The sequence below is a fragment of the Helianthus annuus genome, chromosome 6 (genome assembly GCF_002127325.2).
Source record: "Helianthus annuus cultivar XRQ/B chromosome 6, HanXRQr2.0-SUNRISE, whole genome shotgun sequence".
Lineage (NCBI taxonomy): Eukaryota > Viridiplantae > Streptophyta > Magnoliopsida > Asterales > Asteraceae > Helianthus > Helianthus annuus.
Window position 1 is genome coordinate 127,835,450 of NC_035438.2, and position 17,511 is coordinate 127,852,960.

The window sequence follows — 17,511 nt, forward strand, 5'->3', positions numbered from 1 at the left end:
TGCATTATTTTGAACATAGAAGGCAGAACAAGACCAAGGGGATTCAGATGGTCTAATTAGTTTTTTATCTAATAATTCTTGTATTTCCTTTTTACAATAGCCTTCTAACTCTTGAGACATATGTATAGCTTTAGACTTGGTTGGAATATTTCTCTCATTAAAATCTTTAATATAAGGTAATCTTACTGTATGTCGTTTTCTTTCCCAAAAAGCATTTGGAATATTTGCACAAATGTTATCTTTAAATTTATTCTTAGTTTCTTGTATTCTTTTTATAATCATTTTATCTTGCAATTGATTCTTTATTCTAACATGGTCAATTTCTTCAATTAAAAAATCCTTTTGCTTTTTTAAGCTTAAAATATTTATTTGTTTTGAAGTAATTGGATGAGCAAATTCAAAGTAGATTCTTTTATTTAATACTTTAATACTTATTCCCTTTTCTTCAACTGTGAAAGGATATAACTGAGTTATGAATGAGAGTCCTAATATAATTTGAGATGTTAAATCCTTTACTAAAACTAATTGGGTTTTATAACAATAATTTTCTTTGCAAATATGAACATTTGTTAGTTTATATTTAATACTTAATGGGTTTCCATTAGCTCCAGATAATCTATATGTAGTCTTTTCATAGTATTTTGTGGGTATTAGACCTTCTTGAATACAGTTCATATCAGCACCACTATCAATCATGGCAACTAATGTTAATTGAAATTCATTATTGACTATTATATTTAATTTAGTATACCATTTTTGAGAAGTTAATCCTTTTAAATGATTTATTTTTCCTATATTCTCAACATTGTTATTGTTTTCTTCATCCTTTTTATTTTCCCCCTTTTCTAGTTCTTTAATTTTTGATTTTATTTCTCGAATTTCTTCTTTAATATTCTTTAATTCTATTTGTAAATCAGTTATTGTAACATGATTTTCTTTTATTTGTTTTGTTTGAAATCTTTGACATATTTCATTGAAATTATATACTTTTTCTTCCTTTTCTATTGGAGGTTTATACTTTTCTTTTAATTGTTTTAAATATATTTGTTTTACCTCTTTATCATCAATTTTTTCTAATAATTCGAATAGATCTTTATTATTTTCTGTTAGAGAATTTATTGTTCCATCTATTTCACAAATACAAGGACCAATGCACTCACACATATTATCTTCTGAACTACTTTCTGAATTAGAATCTTCAATATTATTTAAATCATTATCACTATAGTCTGAAATACTGTTTTCACTTGAATTATCATAAATAAGTATTTTATTTATCTGTTCTTTTAATTCATCAGAAATGTTTAGCTCATTTATCTTTTTCTTAGTATAACAATCCTTAGAATAATGTCCTTGTCTTCCATATTTATAACAAATAACAATATCTTGGTTACCTTGTTTTTTCTTTTGAAAATCAATCTTGTCTTTGTAATATTTTTGTTTATTTTTAATGTATGGTTTTCTTTTATAGTTTTTCCTGATAAATTGTTTAGGAATTTTCTTTTTAGATTTAGAAGGATTTTTAAATGGTTCAAGTCCATATTGTTGACAAAAGCTTCCTAATTCCTTATGGCCTTGGATACCATCCCTTTTTATTTTTTCTTTTAATTTTAAATCATTACATATTTTTAATCCTTCTTGATTTATGTAATTTATTATTTGTCCATATGATAAATCTCTATAAGGAATATTATTATTAAAATTTTTTTTAATTTTTTCTCTAATTCTTTCTGCAAATAATTTTGGTAATCCAGCTATAAATCTTTCCTTCCAATAGGATTCTTTACAATCATCTCTAGTCATAACTTTTGAAAGAAATACATCCTTATACCATCTAAAATCTTGTAATTTTCTACATGTCAAATTTAATAATATTAAAGAATTTCTTTCTTGATAATCTGTTGGATTTCCAATAAAATGTTTAATTATAGCAAATATTAGAGTATTAATTATATCAGGTGTTTTAGTTGGAACTTGAACATTATTTTCTGTTTTAATAATTAATTTTTTAGCATTTTGAATTATATGTTTTTCTTCTTCTGTAAGATACTTATCCCACCAACCTTTAAGAATTTCCGTAAAACCAGAAACTATCATAGTAAGAATTTGAGCTTCGTTATTTCCATTTGCTTTATATGCATTAGCTGCCATTATCATTTCTTGTAATAGATTAAGAATTTGATGTTCTGTTTGACCTTCTATATTCCATTCGTATAGAGAGGTTCCATCGTATTTTGCTTGAACTAAGGTATGTCGTTCTTCAAATTGTAAATCAGGTGGGGTTGGTCTAGGGTAATAATTTCTTGTTTCAGGTCTAGTAGTATAGGTATTATTTTTTGAAAATTGGTAATTTCCTCTTTTAATTTTGTTTAAAGAATCTTCTATCTGAAAATCATTAAATTGTTCTTCGATACTTTGAATTTCCTAATCTGAAATAACATTTATATTTAGTTTTGAGATTTTTGAGGAAATATCTTGTAACATATCTTGTTGTTTGTTTAGACGTATTGGGATATCTATATTATAGGGTTTAAATATTGGGTTTTCAATAGTCTCAGTCATTATTTTAGTATTTGAAGTACTAGGTTGATCTAAATTATTTTTATTATTATTAGTTTCTATCCTTTCTAATTGTTCTCCTATGGTATTTAATTTTTCATTGGTGTAATTATTTTGAAAAATAATTGTCTTTACATTTTTATCTATATCTTCTTTAATGTTTGCTAGGGGCCTTACAATATAGTCTTTATTTTCATTTTTTAATTTTATATCCGTATGTGGAGGATGTATACTAGTAATATCTTCATTTTTATCTATAATTGTATAGGTTTTGGTTATAGTATTAGTAACAGATATATTTTCAAAAAATGGATACTCAATTTTATTTTCTATACAGTAAAGAGGAAACCAGGAGAAAAATGGAATATTTTCATCATTTTTACACATATATAAGTGCCAATCAATCTCATGTAAAAATCTTTCATCTTCATCGTATGTAGAAAAATACCATATTAAATTTTTATTATTATACTCATTGAACATTTCATCTTTTAAATATTTTAACATTTCTTTATCCATAATTAGCAAGTTGTGCTTGAAATTTTTTCTATAAGTTTTATTCTGTAATTATTTTCTTCCTTTAATCTTTTTTCTAAAAATAATATATAGCTAGAGGGATGATACAGATTAGACGTATAATTAGAGGGATGATACGGGTCGGATGGAGGCATGTTGCATGGATTTTTATATTCTTCTATGTTTTCTCTCAAATACTTTATTCTCCTTTTGCAATTTTTCAAAAACCAAATATTGTTATTTCTTCGAGCTTGAGTTTTTGAATCACTCATTGTAATTCTTCATAATTTTCCATATCAGACTTAGTTGCGACATAAGTATTATTATCACTATCATTTTCTTCATATAGTGGTCTTGGAATAGTATTTGAAAAATCAACTCCTTTCATTTTCATCGATAGGCTTCTTCTAAATAAATTTTCATCTATAGTGTTTCTAGCATTAGTACTTGCTCCTATAGAATGTCTTGGTAATTTACTACTAAAAGAAATATCTATTGAACCATCAGAATGTTCTACTATATTAGATGTTTGATTTTCTATCTCAATAGGTTTTGGTGGGTTTATATCTTGTAAATTCCAATTTAAAAGATTGTTTTCAATTTGAGAAATATTAATTTCAACAGAATTCATATGTAAAGAGTTTATGTTTTCATCTTCTTCATCATTATTATTTGAGCTATAATCTCGTTTAGAAAAGAATCTTGATAACTGATTCATTATAATTATTTGCCTTTAAATTTTTAAAGTAGGGCTTCTGAGGGAACACCCCCATATCGTTGTGGTCCGGCTGCCCATCTTTACTATTTTTGGGCTCAATGCTAATCCAACCAACGACCGTCAGGGCTTACAACACAGCTTTACCCCCCCCCCTTTTAAAAATTGCAAGGACAATAATCATAATAAATTAGTTATTAAGATAGTATTTAAACAGAGACATGGCTCTGGTACCAAAATTGTGTTTAGGATCGTTTGACAGTGAAGAAGATTAAAACATACATATGACATACATATGAATCATAGAGAGATGTAATCCTCTAACCCCAGGGCCCAGACCTAGACCTCTATTCTCATCCATTATTCAAAATCTAGAATCAAAACCCATTATTCAATCTCCTTCTTTCACAAAACTTTCTAAACAATCCCCTCCTTCAAGCTCTTCACCAGCCACCATTCCTTATACTATCAACCCCAATAAAAAGATTATCAAAATACTAGAACCTTTGGAAGTCGAAAAAGTTAGCAAAAATTTTTTATCCTTAATTGACTTCATTTATCCAAAAGGATGCCACTTTTTCAAAGAAGAATACAAGACCAGAGATTATTATCAAGCAATTCTAGTAGATTCAGAATCAGTCAAAATTCGACAAAATTTTAATAGTGAAGATCCTTCCAAGATTGCTTATAGTCAAGTAAAAATTTTAAGGGTTCTATCTTTGGAAGATTGGAATTCTAAGCCTTATAATTCAAAAACCCTTTCAAATTTCAGTGCTTACCCTCAATATAACTATTATGATTATCAAGATGCATGGGAATACGCATTTCTTCTAAGAAATTTTGATCATTCTTGGTTCTTCCAGTTTGATGAAGATTTTTCAAACATTTATCCAAGATGGTTTATTAAATGGTTTAAATATATGGGAATTATTCCAGAAGCCTTTCCCAAAGAAATTTCAGAAGCATTCTCAAGATTTGTCGAGTATTTTCAACATGATGGAACACCAATTTTTGAATACACTTTACAGTTTATGAGTGTTTTCAAAATTCCGTGGATTTGTTTATGGACTTACAATTTTCAAGAAGAAAGCCCCACAGAACTTTCTCCTCCGTTACTCTATAGACAATACAGATGTAAATGGTGGAATAAGTTTATCATTACAAAAGCAAATTCTCAAGCGGTTACCAAGTATTATAAGGAACTAACTGCTCAATATGAAACAAGTTTAAAGTCTCCAATTCGGGATATTAAAGCCAGCAATGAAGATCAAGAGTATATTCAAAGACTTTCAGGATGCAATTCTCCAGAAGAAATTTTAAGGATAGTCAATGAAATTAGACAGTCTCCATCCACTTCAAAACACTCATCCCCGGGGACTGAAGTTTTCCAAGATTCTCAAGACCCATATGATATGATATAAAAAAAAATTGATGAAATGATGAAAGTTTGGAAAAATGATTATCTTCAAAAGTGGTGCAAGATAATTCAACAAGAAGACAATCAACTTTTTTATTTTCAAGAATGCAGGAAATAATTCAACAAAGAGACAACCAACTTTTCAATTCTTCAAAATGGTGCAAATTATACTCAAAGACGACAAACAATTTCTTCAACAAAAGCCACTCCATACGGAAGATATTTTCAAAAATCAATAATGAAGACCCCTTTTCTCCATCTATAAAAGGGAAGAAGATCAACGAAGAAGACATCCCACCTCATTTAGAAAACCAATTTCTTATGTATGAAAAAACCCTCAAACCCAAAACTTGTATTATCAACCTCTCAATGTTCAAAATCTTTAGATTTTCAAATTATAGTTGCTCCTCCCGATTGTAAGGAAATTATTTGTAATCAAGATTTTCAATTAATAAACTCAGGTATATTTTAAATTTTTATCATGTTTATTCATATGCTGATTGATCTTGCCATCTCTCTATAATTCATATGTATGTCATATGTATGTTTTAATCTTCTTCACTGTCAAACGATCCTAAACACACTTTTGGTATCAGACCCATGTCTCTGTTTAAATACTATCTTAATAACTAATTTATTATGATTATTGTCCTTGCAATTTTTAAAAGGGGGGGGGGGGTAAAGCTGTGTTGGTAAGCCCTGACGGTCGTTGGTTGGATTAGCATTGTGCCCAAAAATAGTAAAGATGGGCAGCCGGACCACAACGATATGGGGGTGTTCCCTCAGAAGCCCTACTTTAAAAATTTAAAAGCAAATAATTATAATGAATCAGTTATCAAGATTCTTTTCTAAACGAGATTATAGCTCAAATAATAATGATGAAGAAGATGAAAACATAAACTCTTTACATATGAATTCTGTTGAAATTAATATTTCTAAAATTGAAAACAATCTTTTAAATCGGAATATATCAAAACAAGATGTTAAAACTATTTACAGAATTGGTACTTTTGATTTTTTACAAGATTATTCTATAAAAACTCATGAACAAACCATACCTATTAATAAAGATTATCAAAACATGCAATTATTATCAGTAGAAGCTATTAAAAGACATAGAAAATTATATAAATTTCTACACATAGGTTTAGTTCAGGTCGCCATTAAACCCATGTTCAGATTAGGAATTGATGCTCCTGTATTACTAATTCTAAGAGATGCAAGACATACAAATTTTAATAATTCTTTACTAGCTATGGCTGAGTCTAATATTTCAAATGGTCCTATTTACTTTAATTGCTATCCAAACTTTTCAATTGGTTTATTTGATCCAAATATTTTAGATACTTTAACATTAACAATTAAAACCAAAAATTTAGAGTTTAAAGAAAAAACTAATGCTACAGTAGTTATATATAGAATATATTATAAGACTATGACTACCACTATAGAGCCTAAAACAAAATTAATATCCCCAAAAGATGAAACTATTATTTTTGAAGCTAATACTATGCATGCAAAGATAAGGACACCTAAAAAATTAAAATGGAATGAAATAACTCAATCTTTAACATGGAATTTACAAGATATAAACCCACCAAAACCTATTGAGATAGAAAATCAAACATCTAATATAGTAGAACATTCTGATGGTTCAATAGATATTTCTTTTAGTAGTATATTACCAAGACATTCTATAGGAGCAAGTACTAATGCTAGAAACACTATAGATGTAAATTTATTTAGAAGAAGCCTATCGATGAAAATGAAAGGAGTCGATTTTTCAAATACTATTCCAAGACCACTATATGAAGAAAATAATAGTGATAATAATACTTATGTCGCAACTAAGTCTGATATGGAAAATTATGAAGAATTACAATGAGTGATTCAAAAACTCAAGCTCGAAGAAATAACAATATTTGGTTTTTGAAAAATTGCAAAAGGAGAATAAAGTATTTGAGAGAAAACATAGAAGAATATAAAAATCCATGCAACATGCCTCCATCCGACCCGTATCATCCCTCTAATTATACGTCTAATCTGTATCATCCCTCTAGCTATATATTATTTTAAGAAAAAAGATTAAAGGAAGAAAATAATTACAGAATAAAACTTATAGAAAAAATTTCAAGCACAACTTGCTAATTATGGATAAAGAAATGTTAAAATATTTAAAAGATGAAATGTTCAATGAGTATAATAATAAAAATTTAATATGGTATTTTTCTACATACGATGAAGATGAAAGATTTTTACATGAGATTGATTGGCACTTATATATGTGTAAAAATGATGAAAATATTCCATTTTTCTCCTGGTTTCCTCTTTACTGTATAGAAAATAAAATTGAGTATCCATTTTTTGAAAATATATCTGTTAGTAATACTATAACCCAAAACCTATACAATTATAGATAAAAATGAAGATATTACTAGTATACATCCTCCACATACGGATATAAAATTAAAAAATGAAAATAAAGACTATATTGCAAGGCCCCTAGCAAACATTAAAGAAGATATAGATAAAAATGTAAAGACAATTATTTTTCAAAATAATTACACCAATGAAAAATTAAATACCATAGGAGAACAATTAGAAAGGATAGAAACTAATAATAATAAAATAATTTAGATCAACCTAGTACTTCAAATACTAAAATAATGACTGAGACTATTGAAAACCCAATATTTAAATCCTATAATATAGATATCCCAATACGTCTAAACAAACAACAAGATATGTTACAAGATATTTCCTCAAAAATCTCAAAACTAAATATAAATGTTATTTCAGATCAGGAAATTCAAAGTATCGAAGAACAATTTAATGATTTTCAGATAGAAGATTCTATAAAAAAAATTAAAAGAGGAAATTACCAATTTTCAAAAAATAATACCTATACTACTAGACCTGAAACAAGAAATTATTACCCTAGACCAACCCCACCTGATTTACAATTTGAAGAACGACATACCTTAGTTCAAGCAAAATACGATGGAACCTCTCTATACGAATGGAATATAGAAGGTCAAACAGAACATCAAATTCTTAATCTATTACAAGAAATGATAATGGCAGCTAATGCATATAAAGCAAATGGAAATAACGAAGCTCAAATTCTTACTATGATAGTTTCTGGTTTTACGGGAATTCTTAAAGGTTGGTGGGATAAGTGTCTTACAGAAGAAGAAAAACATATAATTCAAAATGCTAAAAAATTAATTATTAAAACAGAAAATAATGTTCAAGTTCCAACTGAAACACCTGATATAATTAATACTCTAATATTTGCTATAATTAAACATTTTATTGGAAATCCAACAGATTATCAAGAAAGAAATTCTTTAATATTATTAAATTTGACATGTAGAAAATTACAAGATTTTAGATGGTATAAGGATGTATTTCTTTCAAAAGTTATGACTAGAGATGATTGTAAAGAATCCTATTGGAAGGAAAGATTTATAGCTGGATTACCAAAATTATTTGCAGAAAGAATTAGAGAAAAAATTAAAAAAGATTTTAATAATAATATTCCTTATAGAGATTTATCATATGGACAAATAATAAATTACATAAATCAAGAAGGATTAAAAATATGTAATGATTTAAAATTAAAAGAAAAAATAAAAAGGGATGGTATCCAAGGCCATAAGGAATTAGGAAGCTTTTGTCCACAATATGGACTTGAACCATTTAAAAATCCTTCTAAATCTAAAAAGAAAATTCCTAAACAATTTATCAGGAAAAACTATAAAAGAAAACCATACATTAAAAATAAACAAAAATATTACAAAGACAAGATTGATTTTCAAAAGAAAAAACAAGGTAAACAAGATATTGTTATTTGTTATAAATGTGGAAGACAAGGACATTATTCTAAGGATTGTTATACTAAGAAAAAGATAAATGAGCTAAACATTTCTGATGAATTAAAAGAACAGATAAATAAAATACTTATTTATGATAATTCAAGTGAAAACAATATTTCAGACTATAGTGATAATGATTTAAATAATATTGAAGATTCTAATTCAGAAAGTAGTTCAGAAGATAATATGTGTGAGTGCATTGGTCCTTGTATTTGTGAAATAGATGGAACAATAAATTCTCTAACAGAAAATAATAAAGATCTATTCGAATTATTAGAAAAAATTGATGATAAAGAGGTAAAACAAATATATTTAAAACAATTAAAAGAAAAGTATAAACCTCCAATAGAAAAGGAAGAAAAAGTATATAATTTCAATGAAATATGTCAAAGATTTCAAACAAAACAAATAAAAGAAAATCATGTTACAATAACTGATTTACAAATAGAATTAAAGAATATTAAAGAAGAAATTCGAGAAATAAAATCAAAAATTAAAGAACTAGAAAAGGGGGAAAATAAAAAGGATGAAGAAAACAATAACAATGCTGAGAATATAGGAAAAATAAATCATTTAAAATGATTAACTTCTCAAAAATGGTATACTAAATTAAATATAATAGTCAATAATGAATTTCGATTAACATTAGTTGCCATGATTGATAGTGGTGCTGATATGAACTGTATTCAAGAAGGTCAAATACCCACAAAATACTATGAAAAGACTACATATAGATTATCTGGAGCCAATGGAAACCCATTAAGTGTCACACCCTGGCTTTGCGGAAGCGTGGTTAATTTGGTGTGACTTCTTAATACTATAGCTTAATCATAACAAAGCTATATGAATTAAAAACATGCAAGATCATCCATTAAATTTTAAAAACCAAATACAGTACCATTGTCTTAACGGGATAACACCCTAACAACCATAACCTTGTTCAACAAACATTACAATTTAAACATAACATAAACACAGTTTAAGGACTGTGACTTGTCCAGGAAAGAGTCACATTCCCTAAACCCCGGATGACCTTGGAAACTAGTGCAGCGGGAAAACGTGCCATACCGTGCCAGATCTTTTAATTCCCTGAAATACATGTAAGTTAAAAAATCAACAATAATGTTGAGCGAGTTCATGTGTAAGTGAGTAAATAAACCTTTGTATTTATCAAAACCCTGGTATGTAGCAAATAAGGAAAAAGAGATCACCAATGGTTTGCAAGAACATTGATATGTGTGAAGTGCAAGTAGGAAGACTCAAACCTAGGGGATTTTGCGTTGGGCACAAAGTCACCCCGAGGTCCGTTATGCTGGGCCTGGGGCTGGGCTCGCTACACCCAGATAGATCTACCGCTACTGTCCCTCGGTCCTACAATGAGGATTAATGGCCTCAAGTTGCGCCTACCCACTCACATGATCTAAGTAGTAACCCTCCTTACGCTAACCATACCATGTGTAAAAGTACTCGTAATCATAGTAACATGTATTTCACCCCCGCAGTTTAGAAAACTGAAAACAGTTAAGAGAAAAGGGGGACATGAACTCACCGAAGTGTGTCTCTAAAAAGTATCTCCCAGAAAATCTGCCGTGCGACGACCTACACATACTAACTTCTATTAGACGGACGGTCGTGCCTTAGTTTAAGGTTTAATGTCTTTGGGAAATAGTTAGGCAACTATTTCGTGTTTACACTTCGTAATTATTTGATAATTATATTCCTTCCCAAGGATGGGGGTTTTGATACATGTTCGTTTTCTTGTAAAACCAAAATATATTATTAAGTCTTACTTAAAATATATTTAAATTCTATCTCCAAAACATAATTATTTTTCCCAAAAATATTATATTTTATTCCATATAATTTTACCCAAAATAATACTGACAATAATAAGTTTATATAGGTTTGGTTTAAAGTCGTTACTTATCTACATAAAGACTAGAAATGTCCTCATAAGTAAGGTATTATGAGTTTAGTGCTTTTATGAAAATATGTCAAAAATATTATTCATAACACTTGTCACAAAATATTCTAAGTGTTATTTTTGTAAAACTCCCGTTCTCGGGATTTTTAAATGTTCACAACTTGTGAACTTATTTTATAAAAATATCCATTTATAACTTTTTCATGCCTTATTTCCTCCAAAAATTATGACTTTACAAAAAGATCCGTCTTTTAACTTGGTGTGTCACAAAAAAATCATTTGTAGATGTCGGGTCCATAAGACCATCCACTCACTTAGTTTATTTATTTTTCAAGAACTCGTTTTTGTTACCAAGTTTATGTGAATCATGGAGGTGATTCCTTTATGTAAACATTAGTCACCTCCTAACTTGTTAACATAAGTTTTTAAATCTTATTTTAACAAGTTAAATTTTGATGTCCAACATCATCCTTCTAGTAAGCATCAAAATAAATAATAACCACATCAAAACAATTTTATTTTAACAAGATTCCATCTTATTTTAACCTCATACTAGTTTTATGTTCAAGTTTGCATTTATGATCTTCCAGTGTTCTTTTATTTACATCACCACATAATTTTTAACCATCAAAAATATAAAGTAAAAGATGATCAAAGGAGCTTACTACTAGCTTTGAAGCTAGGGAAGAAACACGAGAGAAAATGAGTGGATAAAGGCAAACTAGAGAAGTCCTTGACAAACCGTGAGCTCCGCACTCCGTATTTCGCCTTGTTACACTTTGTAGGGAGTTTGGAATACTTGAACAAGAATTGAAAATGGTTGGTGGTGACTAGGGGATTTCGGCCGTAGCCTTTGATGGAGAGAGGGATAGTTTTTTTTTTTTTTTTTTTTTTTTTGTGTTGTAATGAGGTGTAGGAGGTGAGGATAATGTTGATTATTTTATAAGCCAAATTCCCTTATCCATTGGTCATAATGTAAACTAAAGTACACACAAGATTTTCTAAAACCAAGAAGAGATTTATGGGGAATAAGGAGAGTTGTCAAAAAATCTTGTGGTGGACTGTTAGGAGCCGTCATATAACAAGGGAGAGGGATGAATATGAAAATTGAATGGTAACTAACTAAGTCATTAGGGGTGCTAATTGTAATTGTTAGTACTATCATAACTTTCTCACAATCCCAACGTCAATTGCATGGGGACTTGGAAGATTCATTCAAACTTGTGGTTGTGATTAATAATTAGTATGGTGGGGGCACTTAAGGCCGATTACATGCAAAAAAAAAAAAGAGAGTTAAATTGTAATTTAAACCATGTAATTACCTTGTATTCTTGTTCCTAGTACAAGCCTTATCAACACAAAACCCAAGAAGATCCATAGAAATTTATGGGGATTACGGAAGATTTTACTAAATCTTGTTGTGGTGGGTCCTGGTGACCGTCACTTTCATAGGGGGAAAGGAGTTAGTTGGATTTCAACTAATTGTTAAAGTAATTAGTTAGTTAATTAGGGACTTTAAATAAAGTGTTAGTGTGTAATGTTTTGTAACGGGTGTTAGAGTATTCGGGCACCCTAACTAGCTCAGAAAAAAAAATAGTGTCATAGACAATATTTTTAGGTCCCGGGTAAAATCCGGTTGTACGGTTGGATATTACTCCGATAAAGCGCCAAATAATTATTTAAAGTGTCGTTAATATTATTTCTAGTGACACAATTTATTCCCGATATTTTGGAAAGTGTCTAGTAATATTTTTCCAACTTTTTGCACTTTACTAATTTAGTTAAATGTTGAGTTTTTATTTTAAAGTGCAGAATTTTGTTCTCAAAGTACGTTTTAGGCACATCCGGTCACTATAATTATACCTAGTGACGCAGTTCTACAACCCTCTTATCCCTACACTCTCTACTAGTGTAGTAAACTATCTCAGGCTCATACAGGCCTTAGAGGCAGTGCCTGCCTGCCTGGTGCTGGCTATGTCAGCACGTTCAATAGGTTATCCGTTCATTGTGCTACTGTGCTTTTGGGCATCAAGATTGTCACTAGAGTTCAGCATGTAAATAATGTAGTGACGGAAATCAAAGTATGATGCAGATATGTACATGTATCAGGAATCAAGTAGCAGTTCATCAGTAATTTCAGTTAAGCACAGTAATTAAGCAGCAATTAATAGTTAATTAAGTCGTACGGATACCTGGTTTAGTGAGGGTTGTCACATTAAGTATTAAATATAAACTAACAAATGTTCATATTTGCAAAGAAAATTATTGTTATAAAACCCAATTAGTTTTAGTAAAGGATTTAACATCTCAAATTATATTAGGACTCCCATTCATAACTCAGTTATATCCTTTCACAGTTGAAGAAAAGGGAATAAGTATTAAAGTATTAAATAAAAGAATCTGCTTTGAATTTGCTCATCCAATTTGTCACACCCCGACCACGTAGGACAACAAACCGTGGCGGAAACGTCGGGGAGTGTTGCAACAGAAGCTATTGTTTCACAACCATGGATACAAAAGTGTTTCGTTTTATTGATAATATTAAACATTGCATTGTCTTAACATAGAATAAACAAGTTTTACATCGTCTATCACTATTATTATGTCACTAAGGCCTCGTCCAGATCCTATGTGACGCATGCATCCTAGTAGTCATTCAAGCATCAACACCTGAAACATACGTAAAAACTTAGTCAGCAAAGAAATGCTGGCGAGTACATAGGTTTTATAGGAGTGTAGAATTCATGGCTAGTTTAAGTGTTGCAATACTTTATTAAAAACTTTGTTTTGAAAAGAGTATAATATTGAAACTTAATTAACCAACTCAAATCAAGTGGGTTATAGTTTATAAAACCTCGTAGCCATGATTCTTAACCCAAAAACATTTGCTTTAGAAAACCAACTTGTAAAACATCTTGTAAAAAAACTCGTATAGTTTATATCTCTTAGAAAAACATCGTTGTGTGACATCGTTTCAAAATCGTTTACCCAAGTGAACTAAATAACGCCACGATATGTAATATGATGAAAACACTTATATATAAGAAGTACCAACGGCGTATCTACCATGTTTTCACCACATCACCCCCGTCTTGTTATCTAAACACTTAACCAAAAACCAATCGTTTATCGAAATCGTTTAACATCATTTCCAAATCGTTCCCATCGTTTACTCGTTCCCAAATCGTTTCCAATCGTTCCCAATCGTTTACTCGTTTCCAAATCGTTTAAATCGTCATCGTTTTAATTGTGAAAACTTATATATGGTCGTCTCGTTAACAACATTCAAACCTTTGTGACTCGTCCATCGTTCAACTCGTTCTCGTATTAACAAACCACCAAAGGGTAAGTTAACAAACATCAGATTCAGTCGCTACCCACAACCCCCACACATAACCATGGGTGTAGTAAAGTAACGGGATTTGTCAGATCCTATGGTACCATAACCTAATACTGGTCGGCTTGATCAATGCTAATGAATGTCATTTGTTATGTAACTACAACCATCAAGTTTTGTTCACATCATTGAAATCGTTATTAGTTTAGTAAAAATCGTTTTAATCGTTTTTGAAATCATCGTTTAAACCTTGAAAACATTTCGTACATATGAATCACCCCAAAACATTTAAAAACAGTAAAATAGGGGAACTATGTACTCACATGAAGTGCAAAGTATCCTTGATCAAATAGAATTCCAACAAACTCAAGCAAATCAGAGAAATCAAGTAGCACCTAGTAATCGAACCACTAGTCAAACAATAGACGCCTAAATCGGAAGATCGGACAGAATGAGGTCTTGTAAACCAAGTGAGTATTGGAACTCATGTGATATGGTTTGACAAAGCCTACATTCTAAATTTAAACCTAACCCTAGTGCTTTCGACCCATCGTGACCCATTAAGGTAGCTTACGCTACTTTAACGCGTCGTGCGTGCAATGCGCGTTCGAGACGTCTAACTAGTCCTATGACAAGTGTTATATCCCAAAGTTGCATAACCAGTTACGTGACAAATGTTTAGGTTACATATGCTTAATTACCAATTATGTATGAAAAGGGTATTTTGGTAATTTACCTAAGGCATATAAACTACCTATCATGCGACTAATCAAACCTAAGTGACCATAAGGTGTAACCTAGGAAGGTTATTCCCTATGCTATTATGGTCACTAAACATGTTTGGTCGGATCCTAATGATCGACCAAACGGGCCGTGTTCGAAAGTCTAAGCGGGTGTTTAGTCCGCTTGACTTACGACTCTACACAAGCACTAATCTAAAAGTGACGAGCTAAACATGTCGAAACATGTTTAGTTAAGTTAGAAAACAGGTTTTGATATCAAAACAAACGGTTTTGACATCCTAGAGTAGTTTGGTTACAAAATACGCGAGAAAACGCATTTTGGCCGAAACTACGACTCGCCACTGAGCTAGATAACGTGGTAATAAGTAGGTATAGTTAGTAGGGACTATTACTATCGTGATTACGCTCACGTTATGAAGTTCAAACGAACTTCGCGTTGACCATAAACTGGTCAAAGCAGAAAGTCAAACACAGTTTGACTTTAACGATAGAAATGAATGAAAAGAACGAAAGAATACTTACAGAAGGTCCCCGCACGCTCTTGATCCGATTTACTCTCAGGTATGAAGCATAAACTTCAACTTAGAGAGCAAAAATCAGATTCAAGTGTGCTTTGGGAGTGAAATGGATGGGGTATATATAGGAATTCTAGAACCGTTAAGATCGTTCGTCGAAAAATGTGCTTTGATCTAGACCTTACATGTGGGCACATGGTTTTCAAAACCATGGGAATACTTAAAACCATCAAATGGTATTGCAAAACAAGGATCAAAACCATCCATGTGTGGCACATTGTTTTGAAATATCATGGATGCCTAAAAAAAATGGACCAAGTTCAATGTATCTGCCAGCATTTTCAAAAATGGTCCATGCACTTGTAAAACTTGATTTTTTTGGCACTTTTAAACCCCATTAACCTCATTTCAAGGCTCTAAAATGATATTAAAGTATAGGGAACTTAAAATATGCTCAAAGACATCACGGATGTCGGTTCGTTTGGCCGTACGGTTGCGTTATTCGGTTAATTACGACGGAAGTCGTAACGAACGCAAAAACGATCCAAATTAAGCGATGAATAGAATTTTATCATGCCAATCACTAAAATAAAATATTTTAATGATTACATAAATTTTTGGATGTCCGGATATATTCAGGACGTAAGATATGCGCAAAAATGCAAACTTATGCACTTTTGACGCTTTTAGTCTCTATTGATCAATAAAGTTTATTTTAGCATACCGAACCCTTCAAAGCCTATTTCTAAGCTATGTAAAGGATATTTATGGTATATTTAACTTATGATCAAGTTCCGGAGTGTTCGTTACTACAAAAATCGGTATAGTTTCGTAGTTTGACACAAATAGTCCCTGCGATCGAACAAAGTTGATTTTAACACACCAAACCATCCAGAACTTATTTCTAAGTTATGTGGAGGTTGTTTAAGATATGTTAAGCCTATTTCACTATTCCGGAGTGTTTGTTGCATTAAACTGGTTATATTTACGCATCAGTGCGCGTATAACCTTCCAGAAAGCGATTTAAAGCTTGAAATTGGAATTGAATCGAATTGTAAAATCACCAAACACAACTACACACAAAATAACACCAAAACACATATAATAACACCAAAGCACATTGTTTTATTAATAATCAACATTGTTTTATATAGTACAGAGATTACAGAGCACAGTTGTCACAGTCTCCCCTACTTCAGGAAATTTCGTCCCGAAATTTTAACTAGAGGAAGCTTGTGAAAACAAATGCGGATATTGGTCATCATTTGGTCCTTACATTCCCAAGTAAATTCTGGGCCACGTTTGGACTCCCAAAGAACTTTAACCAAATGAATCCCTTTGTTCTTCAACTATTTGAATGTACGGTCCACTTTCTCCACGGGTTTCTCAACAAAGTGCATCGTTTCATCGATTCGGATCTCGTCGAGAGGAATGTGAAGATCAGCGTCAGCTAAACACATTCGCAAATTGGACACGTGAAAAGTCGGATGAATATTTCCAAGCTCTGGAGGTAGTTCTAGTCGATAGGCAACCTTCCCAATTCTTTCCACAATCTTGAATGGTCCCACATATCGAGGTGCAAGTTTTCCTTTCTTTCCAAATCTCACGACTCCTTTCCAAGGTGAAACCTTGAGTAGGACACGATCTCCGACTTGAAATTCTAAGGGCTTGCGTCGCATATCCGCATAACTCTTTTGACGGCTTCGGGCTGTCACAGGATTATCGCGGATTTTCTTGCTTTTGTCCGTTGTTTCCAGAACGAGCTCAGGTCCAGTAAGCTGAGCTTCACCGGTCTCGTTCCAACAGACAGGTGAACGACATTTTCGACCGTAGAGAGCTTCGAATGGTGCCATTTTAATGCTAGCATGATAACTATTGTTGTAAGAGAACTCGATCAATGGCAGATG